This window comes from Talpa occidentalis, unplaced genomic scaffold, assembly GCF_014898055.3.
Source record: "Talpa occidentalis isolate TD23 unplaced genomic scaffold, MPIMG_talOcc4v2.1 talOcc4.16, whole genome shotgun sequence".
NCBI lineage: Eukaryota > Metazoa > Chordata > Mammalia > Eulipotyphla > Talpidae > Talpa > Talpa occidentalis.
This window is the reverse complement of record NW_023601653.1, coordinates 71,855,056-71,871,565: the sequence shown is the minus strand read 5'-3', so window position 1 is coordinate 71,871,565 and position 16,510 is coordinate 71,855,056. Positions and strand designations below refer to the sequence as shown.

The following is a 16,510-nucleotide window of genomic DNA, read 5'->3' as shown; positions in this document are numbered from 1 at the left end:
CCCAGGGAGGTCACACCAGATTATCTAATACCGATTACTCTGCCATTCTTCATTCAATAAATATTTAGCAAGCACTCTCCATGTTCCAGCAACTGCCTCTAGTCTCTTGAGACGTATCAGCAGACAAAAGAGAAAGAAGCCTGCCTGCCCTTGTGGAATTTACACACTGGGGGGTGAGCGGGCAGTGAGGCAAGGCAGGTGAGGCCATGTAGCAGAGAAGTGCATTGCACAGTATGTTATGAAGTGATGAGAAATTTAGGAAAAGATCAGGATAAGAGATGTCAGGAAGGGTCAGGACTTTCTCACTGAGAAGGTGATGTGAGGAAAAACCTGGAGGAGGTAAGGGGACAAGCTTGATGGACAGCTGGGCAAAGAGCATTCCATGCAGGGTATAGCTGGTGCAAAGCTCTTAAGGGGGGAGAGCGAGAAAGAGAGAGTATGAGCATGCACACACAAAATGGTGGGGTGCTTCTGTGAATTAATAACACCCTACAGATCAATAGGAGGCAGGTCAGAGCATAGGTTGCCTTTAAACACTAGACACTACCTTTTCTGCTACTCCAGAGGACATTGTGTGGGAGAAGTACGTCTATCACACAATGGCCATCAGCTCTTCTTTGCCCTCCACATACTGTTCCAGTCTCAAGACACAGCATCTTTATGCTAAAAAGCATAAGATGATGCATTTTAAATGGAGCATTTGAATGGTATGTGAATTTTATCTTAAGAGACCTGTAAAAACCATTATTTCTTTTTTAAAAAAAGATTTATTTTATTTTTATGCATACAAGAGCTGGGGTACAGACCAGAGGTGTGGGTGTGAGAGGATTCACCAGTCACAGAGTGGGGGATAGAAAGGCAGATTGATTGAAATACACTGCTGAGGGGAGCAGCGGGCGAGTCAGGAGAGGTCTGCTGCACCATGTGGGCTGCTCCCTGGCCAGGGATGGAGCTCATGCTGCAGTGGCTGCGGTTAGCTTCATAGGTTGCGTCTTAACCCCTTGCGCCACCAGGGAGGCCCTAAAAACCATTATTTCTTTGAACAGATAAGATCGTGACTTTCATCTCCATTGTTTATCCTCCTCGTGCCCTGTTCCTCCTTCACATGGCCTCCAGAACCGCATTCAGAAAGAGGTTCACCTTTCCTAAATCCCAAGCACTCCCCAACCAAATTTACAACTTTGCTTTGATGTCAATCCTTTTATAGCTTTATGCCAAGGAAAAGAAATGGCTTTTCCCCATTATACCTTCAGTGCCAGTTTTCCCTACTAGAAAAAAAGTCATTATTTTCATGTTAAAACAAACATATATATATATAAATATATATATTATGAAGTAGTAGGTAACAGTCATATATATGAAGTGCTTAAAGCACATATATACGAAGGGTTTAAAGCAGTGTCTTGCTTGTGGCTACCTTCTTCCAGCTGAGAATGGGGAGGCACATGGTCCTCCCTCCCCCCCACCATTTGGGAGAGAAGCTTGAGGTGTCATGTCCAAGTCTAATCCAGTTAGGTAACTCAGGGGCTGATCCAAGGACTAGTTCAACTAACTGAGAAGTATTGAACAAGTCACGTCCTATTCAGGGACTTTCGTTTACCAACTAAGTAAGAGTTGAGATCATTGGATCAGGTGAGCCCAATGTCCCCATCAGGTCTCACGGTCCCATTTGGAGTCCTACAAATCAGTGCTAGACTCAGTCAGGCCAGTGCCAAGATTCTCAGAGATACAGGAAGCAAAAGATATGGAAGATACAGGAAGCCTATCCTGACTTTGAGGGACTTTTTATTCACCGGGGGCTAAAAAGAGAGCCACATGTAAGACTTGACACAGATATGAAATAAATACACAAACCATGCAAAGAACACAGGGTCAGGAAGTAGCTGAGTGTAGTAATGAATGATCAGCTACCTGGTCCAGATAACCTTGCTTTGACTCACCTGTGAAGCTGATGAGACCACTCGGCTCTTACCAGGCCAATCCTGGCCCAGGTCACCATGACAAAGAGGCACATCTTACCTTGTGAATGACCTCAGGTTACAGAGTGAGAAACTGAGTGAAAAGGCAATATTAGAGACCATATGATCAAAACCCTCTGCATTCAGCATTTGCTCGTCTTGTGCTAACAATGTTCTTATTTGATAGAATATACTTAACATTTTCCCCCATCCTGAATAATCCTGAAACCAGAACAGGAATACATAAATTGGCCTTCTCTTTACAGCCAGGTAGGCTAAATATGGCCTGGTTTTAGACATCTTATCACTGCCATAGAGTTGAACAAGATGGACCTGGACATCACTTCTCAAAGATCATTGCCCCAGAAAAAAAAAAAAATCCAGTTCTCACTATCTATTCTAGGTCCTCATATGTTGCCCTCTCTCTCCCTTGCATTTCAGCTTCATTCCCAATTCCTTGAGGCTCCAGCCACAAGCCCTTGCCTGTCTCAACCTGCCATGACTTCTAAATAATGTGAAACTGAAAAGAAAGAGAAAGTAAAAAGCGTCATGATGTTACCCTTTAACCTCGTTCATCCTCATATCCTGGGAGGTTTTCTTTGCATCTTCCCCTCCTGGATGAATGCTTACTCTGGGGAGCAACAAAAAAAAATCAATATCTAAATATAATAAAGTAAAAATCAAAATCAACAAGCAACTATAAACCAGAGACACACTACAGGGGGGGAGAAGGGAGTAGGATCAAAACAAGGTGGGTGGGAATTGTATGGGGACTATAACCAAGATGAAAATGCATACATTGTGCAAAAATGAAAAATGATGTAAAAAATAAATAAAATAAATCAATATCTCTGGGTAGGCTGTTAGGGAAGCCCTGCCCAAAGGTTACAGGGGTATTAAATACTTGCTTCCTTGGGGGGTTCCTGATGAAAATTTTTGGGGTGCAGGGACAAGTGGTGTTACCTCAAGGATGTTCTGAAAATTTGTTTGGTTTTTTTTGCTCTCTGGCTGGAAAATGTGCACATTTGAACACTAGATGGCACCGGCACACAAGCTAGGACGGCTTGGGTTGAAAAATGTGAGCACAGACTTTCTAATAAGTGAGAAAATTCCTTTGTTTCTGGATGGGCTCAATCAGTGTCTGTCAAGCACATTTCTGAAAACTTTATGGAGTAGCAATAATCTAATTGTGCTGCTCTACTCTAAATCAACCAAATGGTCAAGATTAAATTAAATCAGTAAAATATGTAGTTAGGAGTATAGGTATTTATAAAGAACTATAAATTTCTAAATTATGCAGTGTCAAAAGCCAAAGATAAGTGGTCAGGAGACTTAACTGCTCACCACAGTCAAAGATGATAAGTTATAGACTCTTATTCTGATATGAATGGATCTTTCCCAGTTAAGATAACACTGAAAAGAACTTAGGTAGTTTCCAATTAAATGAACTCTCCCACTCTCAACAAACTATACTTTTAACATATTTGGATTTGAGGGTTATTTGATGGATAATTTGACCACCGATTCACTATTTGAACTACTAACCATGGGTCTGATAAGCTAACATCTGAATTGAGTCTTAGATTAAAAAAAGTGCAATCTATCAATCAATAGAAATTGATAGTAAAACAAAAACAAGTTGAGTCTTAGGGCTTTGGATTAGGAAAGTAGATTACATGGCCTCTGTCTTTCCCCCAGACTCCCCAGGTAACCTCTTCCACATTCACAAGGGCCCCCCAATCTGTTTCAACTCAATAACGTCAACTTGACCACTCAGAGAAGCTGTTCAAATATTTCGACAGTTCCAATGATTAGAAAGTTCTTTCTGAGACTGAGCCAAAGGGTGACTCTTTATAGCTTCCACTCACACATCAGCATTCTTCCTTTTAGAGGAATACAGAATAAACTTCCTCTTTCTTTTTTTTAAGATTTATTTATTTATTTATTTATTTATTTATACAAGCACTGGGTACAGTCAGAAGCATGAGAGAGTGAGAGAATTCATCAGAGCCAGAGCGGGGAGCAGAGCAGGCAGAAGGACCGAAGCACACTGCTGAGGGGAGCAGCGGGCGGCAGGAGAGGTCTGCGCGCCATGTGGGACCCTCCTCCAGTGGCTGGGGAGCAGCTGGGGATCGAACCGGCGCTGCAGAGGCTGCGGGCAGCTTCGCAACCCAGCGCTCAACCACTGCGTCACCGGGGAAGCCCATAAACTACCTTTTTAATATGATTTCTTTTTAAAAAGGTGATGACTTAGGCATTCTTGAGAGTAAAATATCATCAGTTTCTCTACTCATTTTTCACATAATATGAAACATGCAACATGGTTTCCAGATCTATCTAGATTGGTTATCTTTCTCTGATCTATCTTAAAATGTGTTCTGATCACATAGCCAGTAGGACTGTTAGCTCCTTGATTTAAACACTATGCTTCTTTGAATAAAGCCAACAGTTGATAAACTCACTTTACTATTTTCTCATCGGAGCCTGGGGTCAAATAAAACTCCGCAGTCATTCATGTGGATGTGATGGATCAAAGCACCCAGCCCTTGTTTGTGCCATTGATTGTTAGAATTAAAATGCAGGTGTTAAGTTGGGTGATGCGGTGTGGATTAAAACTCATAGCTGTGTCTCTCAAAATGACATAGCATCATTAAATGCAGACTCTTGTGCCTGACATACCTGATTCAGCATCTTCTTCCTCCCCTTAGGAGCTGCATCATCTTGAGCAAATGACTTGATCTTTTAAAGCATCAGTTCCCTCATGTCCACCATTGAGATCACGCTACTACCTGCCCCTAGGATGGGTCAATTTCACTGTGATCGTTTTCTGGAAAATTTTATTTACCACGATTCATAGCATGCACAAGTGCTCAGTAAGTGTTTGCTGTTGTCACTGTTCATATTATCCTACCATCCTTTAGGGGCGCTATCCCTCCTCGACTAAGTCAGATGAAACTCTGATAAGCATCTCCTTTAAGACACGGACAAAAATACTCTCAGGGAAGTGTGTACAAAGGAGAGGTCTCCACAGCTGGCCACCAGTTTCCCTGCAGGCTGGTATACACAATCTGCACTCTTTAGGTATAATTCCCACCCAGGCCGCGGCCGTGGCCACTGGCTTCCCGCCAGTTCCTGTCTTAGCCACAAGGTGATTACGCTAGAACTTGTCAAACGCTGTGCTGAAAGCAAGTACGGTTCCGATGCCTCTTCTGTCTCCCAGTCTAATATCCCTATCAAAAAGGGAATAAATGAAGACATGTTTTGTTTTCTGAGATTTCGGGTTGCCTCTGAGTGATCTCCGCTTTTCTAAAGACTTACAATGAGTCTACTTAATAATCTGTTCAGTTGATGGGTTAAAGTGGTGAAATTGTGGGTTATTTCCCCCTTCGTTTCTATTATTATAATAATGTTTGTGGAGTAAATAGCTTTTTAAAATTCTGTTCTAGAATTCTGCCAGGGATAATTGTCAAGCTGACTGGCTTATAGTTTTTATAATATGCCCCTTTCCCCCTTTTTGAGAATTGGGACAACTCTGTCTTCTCTTGTCTATTAACAGTTCTCCTATTCGCCATGCTTTTTCAAAGATATTGACAATGGTTCTGGGAGTTCTTTGAGCAACCTGGGATGTGATTGCCTACGTCTGGAGATTTGAATGTATTAAGGGGGGTGAAAAGAACACCACATTAGTTTCTAGCTCTGGCTTTGCCCTTTACTAGCTGAGAGAGTTTGCAAGTTTTGATTTTATTTTAGCTTAAATTTCCCCGTCTGTGAATAAGACATTGAATCCAATGAAGTGGAAGGTCCATCAAGGTCTGATGGTCTCTGTTCTACATCTCGAGTAGCCTGACATTTTCTTACTATTCTCACTTATCTTGGCTTCCAGTTGCAGTATGACTCATTCTACCTTTTTTTTCTTGAGATGTATTTTGGTGTATAATCCAAATACCTCAGTATGGCATCCAGAGTCCAGCATTGCCTGGCCCTAATACTTCACTTCAACGTGATTTCCTTCCCCTCCCAGGTGTATACCTTCTTTCTGTTCAGGTGGACCTGTCGCCCCTCCACGTGCATGCTCCTCTTGCTAAGATCACTTCCCTGAGGTGGAATATTCTCCCCAGCTACCTCTCTGTCAGCATCGAGCCTTCCCATTTCAAGGCCTCGTTCAGTTATCTGTTCTCTTGGACTCCTGGACACAGGATGCTCCTTTCTCAAAACTCCTAATGCATTCAGTGCAAACCACCTGACAATCATGGTAGTCCTTGTGGCTTCTAGGTGTGGGTGTGCTGTGGAGTTGTGTGGCTACCGACTTAGATGTCTTAGGTCTCTTCCTCCTGCCCTCTCCCCACCCTGTCCCGGGGGGTACTCAGCAAATCCTGGCAGGAGAGTGAATGAATTTCAAACCATTCGTTTGTCCTAATTGGCATATTTAGGTCTTTCTGTAACACATGGAAGGTGTTTTTTTTTTTTCCTTATTAATCTTAGCAGTCATAGAAGGGTGAGCTCAGTAGCTTAATACTAGGAAACATTTCATTTTAAACAAGGAAAGGGTTTTAACATTCAATTGATAACAAAGCTAAAATCACCAGCTCATTTTTCTCCCTGGGCTACCACAGATCAGGAATTTCAGAAAAGTTGTCAAATGCACAAAATAACTAATTGGTTCAGGTTCAAGCCTGATCTTTGGGTGGTGCCTTTCCTGTTCTTTCTAATCTTTCCTATATTGGTCAACACAACCTAAAGTTTTGATTTGGAGGCCAGGTTTATAGTTTATCTAACAAATGGTTTGGTTACATTTCTTAGTAGTGGAGAATCTTTTTTTTTTGCATGTCCTATATCATTCCAGGTATACATCCTAGCAAACCTGGGTGGTATGAATATGCTACCAACATCTGTGAAATACTTGTTCATTAAATAAGTCATCAGTTGTAATGAGTCATCTTAACAGAACACGTTGGAATTGTACCACCGTCACAAATGTACTAGTTTCCAGAAAAGAGGTATAATGAGATTGTAACTGAGAAAAAATGAAATCTTTCCCCAAAGGAGCTGCACTCAAGCTCACAAGCATGTCAGAAACAGAGCTACACATTCACTTACTCAGCGGACTCTGAAGCTCTACCATGTCCCAGACCCTGTGGCACATGGGTGTTAGGGAGGTGGCCATATAGAAAAGATACATAGATCTTGCTCATAAAAAATTCACAGTCATGGGGAAGAGACCACTGAACAAACAGGTGGCAGTGGAAGGAGGAGGAGCACTGTAATGGTGACTGGGAGGCTGCTCTGGCTGGAGCTGATGCCTAAGAATGCAGGCTGCTGGGTTTGTTCCTGAAGGTTTCTCCAGGCAGCACTCACCGACACTCCCCCCCTTCTTTGCTCCTAAAACCTCCCCATCTGTGAGCAAAAGAGGTTCACTGACTTCCCTGGGGGTCACTCCCTCTGCCTTAGAGCTACTCTTCTGTTACCAGGAAAAAGTCAGGAACCAAGAGACCCGGATCAAGGATTGTTCTAATGAAAGCTGCAAATGAACAAGTCACTCCCTGGCTTATAAAACAGTGTTTGCACAGTTCTTTCATTGCCCTGCTTGAGGGTGATAAGCACAAATTTCCCAGGCAAAAAGAAGTAAAGCTGATGTTTAGTGAGCGCGTAATAAATGGGAGTGTTTATAACTGTTGAACATAATGATAACACTGGAACTCCTTGCAGGAAAGCAAAAGTAAAAGTGTGTAAAGAAACAGCCCAGCCACACGCATTGATGGCTGAACCACCAGACAGGGGAACATAAACACCTCCACCCAATGCCCCTGTAAGCTTTGCTTCTCCAGAAATTGTACCCCTCAAGACTCATCTCCATGTCTCAAAGAGAACTCACTCTCTAACCTTGTTGCTTTGACCACACGAAGTACAACCCCCACTCCTGTGAAGCCAACCTTCTATCTGCCATGCCTGAACCCCCAGCCCTCAGCCCCCAGCCTTCTCCCAGTTGCCAATTATAGGCCAACCCATTGCCTGGACTATGGCTGCTGCCCCACGGCTTTCCTTGCCCACTGGCTGAGTGGGGGCTGGAGGTGGAGGCTGGAGGAACTCCTTTCTTCCCACCTTCCCTGCTGACCTCCTCCACCCTCAGGGAGGAAGGCAAGACTAACCCCTCCTTCCACCTGAGGAAATGGTGACCTGGGAAGTCTTGTCACGTTTCCAAGGTCACACATCTAGTAAGGCCCGGTGGGCCTGGAGCAGGCAGCGTGACCCAGGCCTGGCTCATGAGCCCCTGAGCCATCTGCCCCGTGCGGGAGGCCTAGCTTCCATTTCTGCCTGGACTTCTTCCGCCCACAGATATTCTTGGTGAGGCTGAGGAAAGGGAGGATGGATGAAGCTTCCTTGGTACTGAGGCAGCACTGGCCTGCAATGAAAAGGCATGGAGTAGAGGGCTTCACAAAGGTCTTCCTCCTACTGGGAAACCCTTCACCTCAACAACTTAGGGTGGTGAGTGTGGGGGAGGCAAGGCAGCCAGGTGCAACCATTCTCTAGAAATAACGTCAGTAGCTTCCAGCTCTATAGAAACACGAGTTCAGTGGAGCAGAAGGGAAGGGTCCCTGGCTCTTCCTTTCCCAGCCCTTAGTCTCTGAGCCTCCCTTTCTGTATTTATAAAACAAAGACAGTAAATACCTCATCAGGTTTTTTTGAAGATTAAATCTGATGATAAACTTCGAGTATGTGACCCAGTGATTGGCATATTCAGGTTCTCAGCTGTATCAGCTTTGTGATTTTTCCCATAAGTAGATGATGATTTGCCTTGAGATTTTTTTGTAGTGCTTATTGAAAGAACTTTTTAATATTATACTAAGTGGAAGAGAAACAGCGTGAGAAATAATGAAAATCCAGTGTGAATAATTATACAGCAGCATTGATTTTTATATGTGAATAACGGTATGTAACATGTTAGAAAATTTATTTAAAATTTCCTGGAAACATTAGTTGTAATTAAGTAAACTTACTACCTTATATCTAGCAGTTTATCAGTTGTTTTCTTTTTTTAATTTAAATTTTATTTTTATATTCCCCATACAATTACAACCCCCTTATTTTGACCCCAATCCCTCCTTTCCCCGCCCCCCACCTGCCATAGAGTGTCTCTGGTTCATAGTTGTTTGTTGATTTTGATATTTTCTTTCTTATAGCTATTCTTTTTCCTGGTCCCTTATTTAAGTTTTCTAGATTCCTGCTATGAGTGAGACCATCCGGTATTTTTCTTTCTTTCTGGCTTATTTCGCTGAGCATGATCCCTTCCAGCTCCATCCATGTTGCTGCAAATTGCATGTGTTTATCTTTTTTGAATGCTGAGTAATATTCCATGGTGTATATGTACCACATCTTCTTGATCCAGTCATCTATTTTTGGGCATTTGGGTTGTTTCCAAAGCTTAGCTATTGTAAATAGTGCTGCTATAAACATAGGGGTGCAGGTGCTCTTTGGAATTGATATTTCTGTGTCCTTTGGGTAAATACCTAGGAGTGGAATTGCTGGATCATATGGAAGCTCTACGTTTAGTAGGTCAAGAAATCCTTGAGATGATTTGTTTAAACTTTATTTTTCTGAACTTTAATGTATTTTTTAAAATATATTAATGTATTCATAAAGAAAGACATCTTTAAATTAAAGAAAAGAGAAGTCTTTTTTTCTTAGAGTAAAAAAATTTACTGGTGCTTTAGCTCCAAAGGCTTAATAAGCCATTTTCTAAGAGATAAGAAGAGCTGAGTGGGAGAGAAGGCACGAGGCTGTCTTATTCTACTGTGGCTGAAGTTTTTGGCTCCGGGTGTCCATAGAGGCCTTTGTAAAATGGAACTAGAAGAATGTGTTAGGACCCAAAGCACAATGCATTATTATTCCCCAAATGTTGCAGGGTCCGACCCTGAAGGCACATTTCCCACGAGGAAACTCTTGGGCCTCTCTTGTTGAAGAAATGAACCCTTTTAGAACACCCCTCAGAGAAACACATTCACATCCAGATTTAGAGGCATATGGGCAAAGTAAATGAGACATAAAGAGGAAGGCAGCGTAACATTTAATATCTGCATGTTCTGCTTCACATCTTCGTCATGAGTCACGGTCATCCCTCCCAGACAGCTCTGGGGGATTTCTAGAAAAATACATCTTGACGTCCCATTTTGTACGATCTTGTCAGGAGGCTACGGGACAAATGAAGGTCTTGAAATGTCCTCCCACCTTTCCTGTGGAGCTTCATCTGCTCCCACGAGTCTAGACAGAGAGATCCTTCGGGATCTCTTGCCCATCTTCTCTCTTTGGACCCCTTTCTTCATGTCATCCTAGAAGTCCCTTTGCATGTTTTGCTTCCTCCTCACATGGGCCAGATGCGCCACGGGAGGGTGAGAGGATTCACCAGAGACAGAGCAGGGAACAGAACAGGCAGAAGGACGGAAATACACTGCTGAGGGTAACAGTGGGCCAGACAGGAGAGGTCTGCCACACCATGTGGGACCCTCACTGGCCCGGCAGGGATCGAACCGGCGCTGCAGAGGCTGCAGACAGCTTCACAGCGCAGTGCTCAACCTCCTGTGCCACCAGGGGAGGCCCTAATCTCATCATTATTGTTATAAACACCTTTCATTCCATGGACCAACTTGTCTGTCTTCTCTGAAACCATGTGTGAGTTGGCTGTGTTCCTGGCTACACTCTCACGAAGTGCACTAGAGCCCATCCTGTTATTTCACTCAGATTTTGTTCTGGTAATTCTCCCCCTCTCCTGAATCATCACCCCTTCTCTCTATACTGAGCACCCAGATAGGCTCCCTTAAAAACAAACACAGAAGCCCATTCCAATGCCACTTGTATCTCCAGCTACCACCCCGTTTCTCTCCTCTACACAGCAAAACTCCTCGGAATGTTTATAATCATAGTCTCCAATCTCCTCCTATATTCTATGTTTAAATCATTCTAATTAGGATTTCATAACAGTGCACCCTCCCACCCCTCCCACACATACCGCCACTCCCAAAGCTGTTACTACTGAGATCACCGGTGATCTTTTCACCGCTCCATCCTACGGTCGTTTCTAAGTCCTCAACATTCTGGACCCCTCAGCAGAATGTGACAGCTGACCACCTTATTCTTTAGCATATTTTCCCCACTTGGCTTTGGGGAAGCCCCTCTTTGGATTTTTCTTTTTCTTTCCTTGACAATCCTTTTCGGTTTCCTTTGCTGATTGCATCTTATGTCCCCACAATATTGAATGCTGAGCCCAGTCCTTGAACTAGTCCTTTTTTCTAATTTCTCTTTCTCCCTTGGTGATTTCATATAGTCAGTCTATGGTCTTAAATATAATCAATGTGTTTATGATGCTCGTGTTTATAATGACACATGGACATACCCGATTGCCTATTCACAATCTCTCTTGCAGTGGTTAATAAGCCTCTGAATAGATGCAGTACTGAGCTCTTGGTCCAAAGACCACTCTTTCCAAGCCTTTCCATCTCAGTTTATGGTATATCTCTGATTGCTCAGGCTTACAACCTTTAAGTCTCTCCTATCCCTACCTGCTCTTATCATCCTTCTGCAAATCCTGTACTCTTTACCTTCAAAAACTTACATACTATAACCAAATCACACTACTTCCAAAGAGGCCTCCTTAGCTGCCGTCATGTAATAAGCTCCTAACCTGGTCTTCCTGCTTCTGCCCTTGCAGCCCACACTCTGTTCTCAACACAAAGCCCTCAGAGGGGTCCTGTTAAAATGTAAGTCTGATCGTGACACTTCCCTGCTTCCCATGACAATCAGGGAGTGAAAATCAAAGTGCTCACAATGGCCTGCAAGTCTGTCCACAACCTGGGGCCTTGTTGCTGGCCCCACCCCAGTCCCAACTGCTCCCGCCCTTCCCTGCGTGGCCTCTGCTCCATCTCAGACAAGCTGGACATTGTCCCCCTGAGAGTCTGCATTCGCTCTTTCTGCTGCCTGAATGCTCTTCCCCAAACATCCACATGGTTCGCATCCTTACTTCCTTTAGGTCTGTAGTCAAATGTCTCCTTCCAAATGAAGAGGTTCCTTTATTTAAATATTGCCCCTTTGTTGTCTTATTAAAGTTCCAGAACACCCTACCCTGCTTGAATTTTCCCCACAGCTTATCACCAACTGACATTATGTATATATCCTTGTTAGTTATTTTACATTTTTTTTGTGTTAGTTGTTTTTCTTAAGGTCTTTGTCTTCCTCTTGAAATGTAAGCTCCATGATGGCAGAGATTTTCATCTGTCTTATTATTCCCTTTTGAATCCTCATTGCCTAAAATATGCCAGATGTGTAACGGGCATATAATATATATGTCTGACGTACAGTAGACATAATAAATATATACTCACTGCCTGACTGACTGACTGAATGAATGAATGAATGAATTTCCTCCTGCAAAACGATTCTCAGATTCCCCCTGTTGTCTTCATTCCTAACTACCAGCCCTTTATTCAGCTTAGTCAATAGTTGCCTTTGGGGGAAATTTGGGTTCAGAGATTTTAAAAAGAAACTGGCATCTGAAATTTGATGTAAGATATCCTGAATCATAAATGTTATCAAAATGATCTAATTTTTGTAAGTACTGAGTGATCCAAAGACACATCTTTGGGCTGAAGCTTCCTGCCATGTAGGGGAAAGAGTGTAAGTAGTTGAATTGTGCCCATTGAGTTTGACTCTTGGCTCTGCCCACTGGATTGTGAACAAAGTTATTTCCTGTTACTTCACCTTGTTTCATTTTTTTCTATCTCTAAAATTGGGACAGTGCTTCTAGGATTCACGTGAAGATTAAATGGAATAAAGTAGTTGGTATTGGTACTCAATATTAATTTCCTTCTTTCTCTAAACTCTGCCCTCTCCCCTCACTTCTCATTGCATAACAAACTGGAAGGAACAGCTCATCTACATTCTTATTTGAAGCAGGTTAAGCAACACTTTTTATCCTCTGTCATATGTTTTTCTAGGAAAGTTGACCCTGATGAGCCTAAATACATAATATCAATTGCTTAGCATACCTCATTTGCATCTATGGTATGAAGTAAGCCCAAAAAAGTGTTTTGGGGGGCTGTTTTGTTGTTTTGGGTTTTTTAAAGGGTAAGAGGACAGAGGACATATTAGAGAAATATTCTTTCCAAAGTTAAACTCTGACAGTACAATCTCTAGTGGTGCTGATTAGGAAGCAAAGGTAGACCCAGAGCCAACAGAGGAAGCCCTCCGGCACTTTCAAGTTTTCAAAGAGCCTTTATGAACTGGGCAAGAAGGGGCGCTGAGCCAGAGAAGAAAAGCAAAGGGTGTCACAGGCTCCAAGCCTTTGTGTTAGCAAGGTTGGGGCTCAGAATGAGCTGAGACTTGCAAAAAAATGCTCAGGGATGGCAAAAGAACTTTGTGCAAGTATGTTCTGAGTAGGAAGAGTAGGGAAGGGCCAGGTCCCGTGCTGGGGGCAGATGGTGTAATGCTAGCAGATGACAGATACAAAGCAGAATTACTCAACTCCGTCTTAGCTTCCATCTTCTCTATCTTCAAGAAGGATCTTCAAACTGGAAAAGGTAGTATAAACATGGCTAAGAGAAAATTGCAGCCCTAGGTGGGAAGCTCCTTAGAAAATAAATACCTAGTCTCTCCAAAGAAGCTCAGGTCTCCAGGCCCTAACAAATTACATCCTTAGGGACTGAAAGAACTTGTAGATTTAATCACAGAACCATTGTCAGTAATCTTTTAGGAATCTCAGGAGTGAAGCCAAAGGATTAGAGATGGGCAACTGTCCGAGTTGTCAAAAAGGGGAATATGTAGGTTCTGGAAAGTTTGCACCATTGAGTTTAACTTTATCCCTAGCAAACTCTAACATAGGTTATTAAAGAGTCAGACTGTGATCACTTCAAAAAGGAAGTGATAATCTCAAGAAGGACAAGCTCATGTAAAACAAACCACATCATGCTAACATCATTTCATCTTTTTTTTTTCCTATGTGGAAGTTTCCCAAGATTCACCAGATTGTTCCAGGGCTTTTGACCAAGTTTTCATGGTAAGATGAATTGATAAGGGCTAAATGATCTACATCTGGTGAAGGCACAACTCGGCAAAGCCCTGCACCCCCAAGGTGTTGAATGTTTGAGCCAAGTCACCCAGAGAGAAGCATAGTGAGCAAGGTGCCTCTGGTCCTTGTTCGGGCCTTTTCTGTTAAAATGCTTTCAATGACATGAAAGATAGGCCAAAGTAGAAATGTGGGCTGACAGAAAATAAAGAAGTGTAAGTCATCTGCTGCATGACAGAAACAGGATATGGTCTGCCTGAACAAGGAGCCAAAACAAACAGAATGGAATTTAATGGGGGAAATGAAAGTTCTTCATTTTGATTTTAGAAAAACAACAATTCAGTTATTCAAACTATGGACAAGAGTTAATGTGAAAAAGTCTGGAGGATTTTGGTTAACGAAAAGTTCAATATGAGTCAAAAATTCTGACATAGGTACAAAGACACTCCATTTTTTAAGTAGCAGAGGGAAGTGCAATAGCAGACAGTTATCTTTGGCCCAACAACTTCAGAGCCAGGGTTTTGCTCCAGGAACCATGTTTTTCCTTCATTAATTAAACTTTGGGGGCTTCTGCAATTTTTAATTATAGAAACGAAGTATTTTTGTTGTAGACAACTTAGCAATGTAGAAAGGTGTAGAGAAGATAAACCACAATGATTTCATTCACCCTTCAACGATAACTCAAGGTTCTCCTTTTGACATTTGTCATGTAGGTCTTTTCTGTGTGACATGGAGGCCTATGGGGGAAGCATTAAACATGAGGTTTATGTGGGGGTTTGTCTTTGTTTTCTTTCTTTAAAATTAACATTATATCCTGAATGATTTCCCTACTTTATTATATATTCTTTCAAAATAAAGGTTTAATATTTACACAGTTCACTGACCTATGGACGTGCCTTAATTTGTTTCCATTGACTCACACACCCGCACACCTACCTTGTTTCCATTTAGAGGTGGTGGCAAAGAGGTGGCACCAGACTTTGAAGGGGACACTGACAAAGTAGTGAGCAACCCAGAGGTCAGCCAGTTTAGTGACATTCTCAGGAGAGGGGCAGTTAAAAACACTGAGAGTCTGTATCCCAGGGAAGGGCAGGTGGAGAGAGCCCAGACAGCTATCTTCAAGCCCTTAGAGAACTGTCAAAAGGAAAAGAAGAGAGAATTAGTTTTGATTCACTCTAGAAGGCTGAATTAAGACAGGTCAGCTGAGGCTGGAGGGAGGGAGTCTGACTTTAGCTCCACTTCTGAAGAATCCTGGCGTCCGGCAGTGGACTAAGGAGCTCTACGACGGGCGTGACAGCTCCATCACGGGAGGTGTTCAAGTGCAGACAGATGGCCACTCAGGGTAGGGATTTGTAGAGAGAATTCCTCCACTGAGTGGGAGACTGAAATAATAGCCTCAAAGATTCCTTCCCACTGGAAGATTTGGTGTTTCTTTCTGAGTTATAAAACTGCTCACCTTTGACCTTGTTCACATGAAGAATTTACAGCAGGAAGGAGCAAAGAAGTCCACAGCCTTAATTTTCCTGCTGGAGTAAGTGGTGTAGCTCAATCTGTCTTTCTGCTCTGAATGCGCTCGCATCTAGACAGCATTGTCTGGCCAGCAAAGAACTTTGTACAAATACCTTCTAATTTAATTCTTGTAACAGCTCTGTGGCACAGGTACCCTCAGGCCACTTTAAAGGAGAGAAAATGGAAACCCAGAGTGCTAAAAAGTGACAGAGCCCAGTTCTCCAGCTCTAATTTTCTGGCACTTTCCATGAGCCCGCTGTTCTGGTACGAGTCCCTGTGGGTGAACTCTTTCAAGGGCTGCCAGATGGTGGACCTTAGTCCCTGAGACTGTGTGTTTTTAGTATCTCAGGGCTAGATTCTTAAACTCCTTTGAGGAGGGAATAGATGTTTTTCTTATTTTATATCCCCATCCTCTTGCAGCCCAAGAGTCTTCTAAAATGTAGATCTGATCATGCCAGCCCCTATTTAAATTCTTTAGTTTCCCATTGCCTCCCTGAGGGACTCTAAACCCAATTGGGAGAGGACTGGGGTAAGCAAGGGCTGCACATTTCAGGGTCTAAGGAGGGAAGTAGTAGAACATACATTATTTGAAAAGAAAAATTAAAGCTGTTGACTCATAGGTACATTTCTGCTTGGTGGAGATATGCAGAATTACTCTAGCTGTAATTCTCAATCCTTTCAGGACAAGCTGTTATTTTGAGGGTCCAGGGGAAGACATGAGATCTCTATTTTTATCAAGGGGAACCACAGATTTTTTTGTTATTGCTGTCCTTATTGTTTGAGAAACAATGCCCTAAGGGGTGAAACAAAGCCTCCTCTGTCCTAGATCAAATTCCCAAGATGCATGGGCCTGCGTCTGGGCTCACCATCTTCTACTGGCCTACAGTTCTTGTATCGAAGCAATTCCATCTTAACTATTACGGCTTTGTAAGGTGTTTTGATCTCTGGTAGACTAAGTGCCCCTAATTTTTTTTTCCCTCCAAAATTGTCTCAG

The 16,510-nt window shown here is 42.7% G+C and overlaps 1 long non-coding RNA gene across 1 annotated transcript in view; it reads left to right on the top strand.

Moving 5' to 3' along the window:
* The window catches only part of LOC119247817 (uncharacterized), a 38,330-nt gene that overhangs the window by 4,527 nt on the left and 17,293 nt on the right, over positions 1-16,510 (top strand). Inside the window, exon 2 of the long non-coding RNA XR_008552289.1 lies at positions 4,667-4,831. This is a non-coding gene — a long non-coding RNA (uncharacterized LOC119247817). The remainder of the gene's footprint in view (positions 1-4,666; positions 4,832-16,510) is intronic.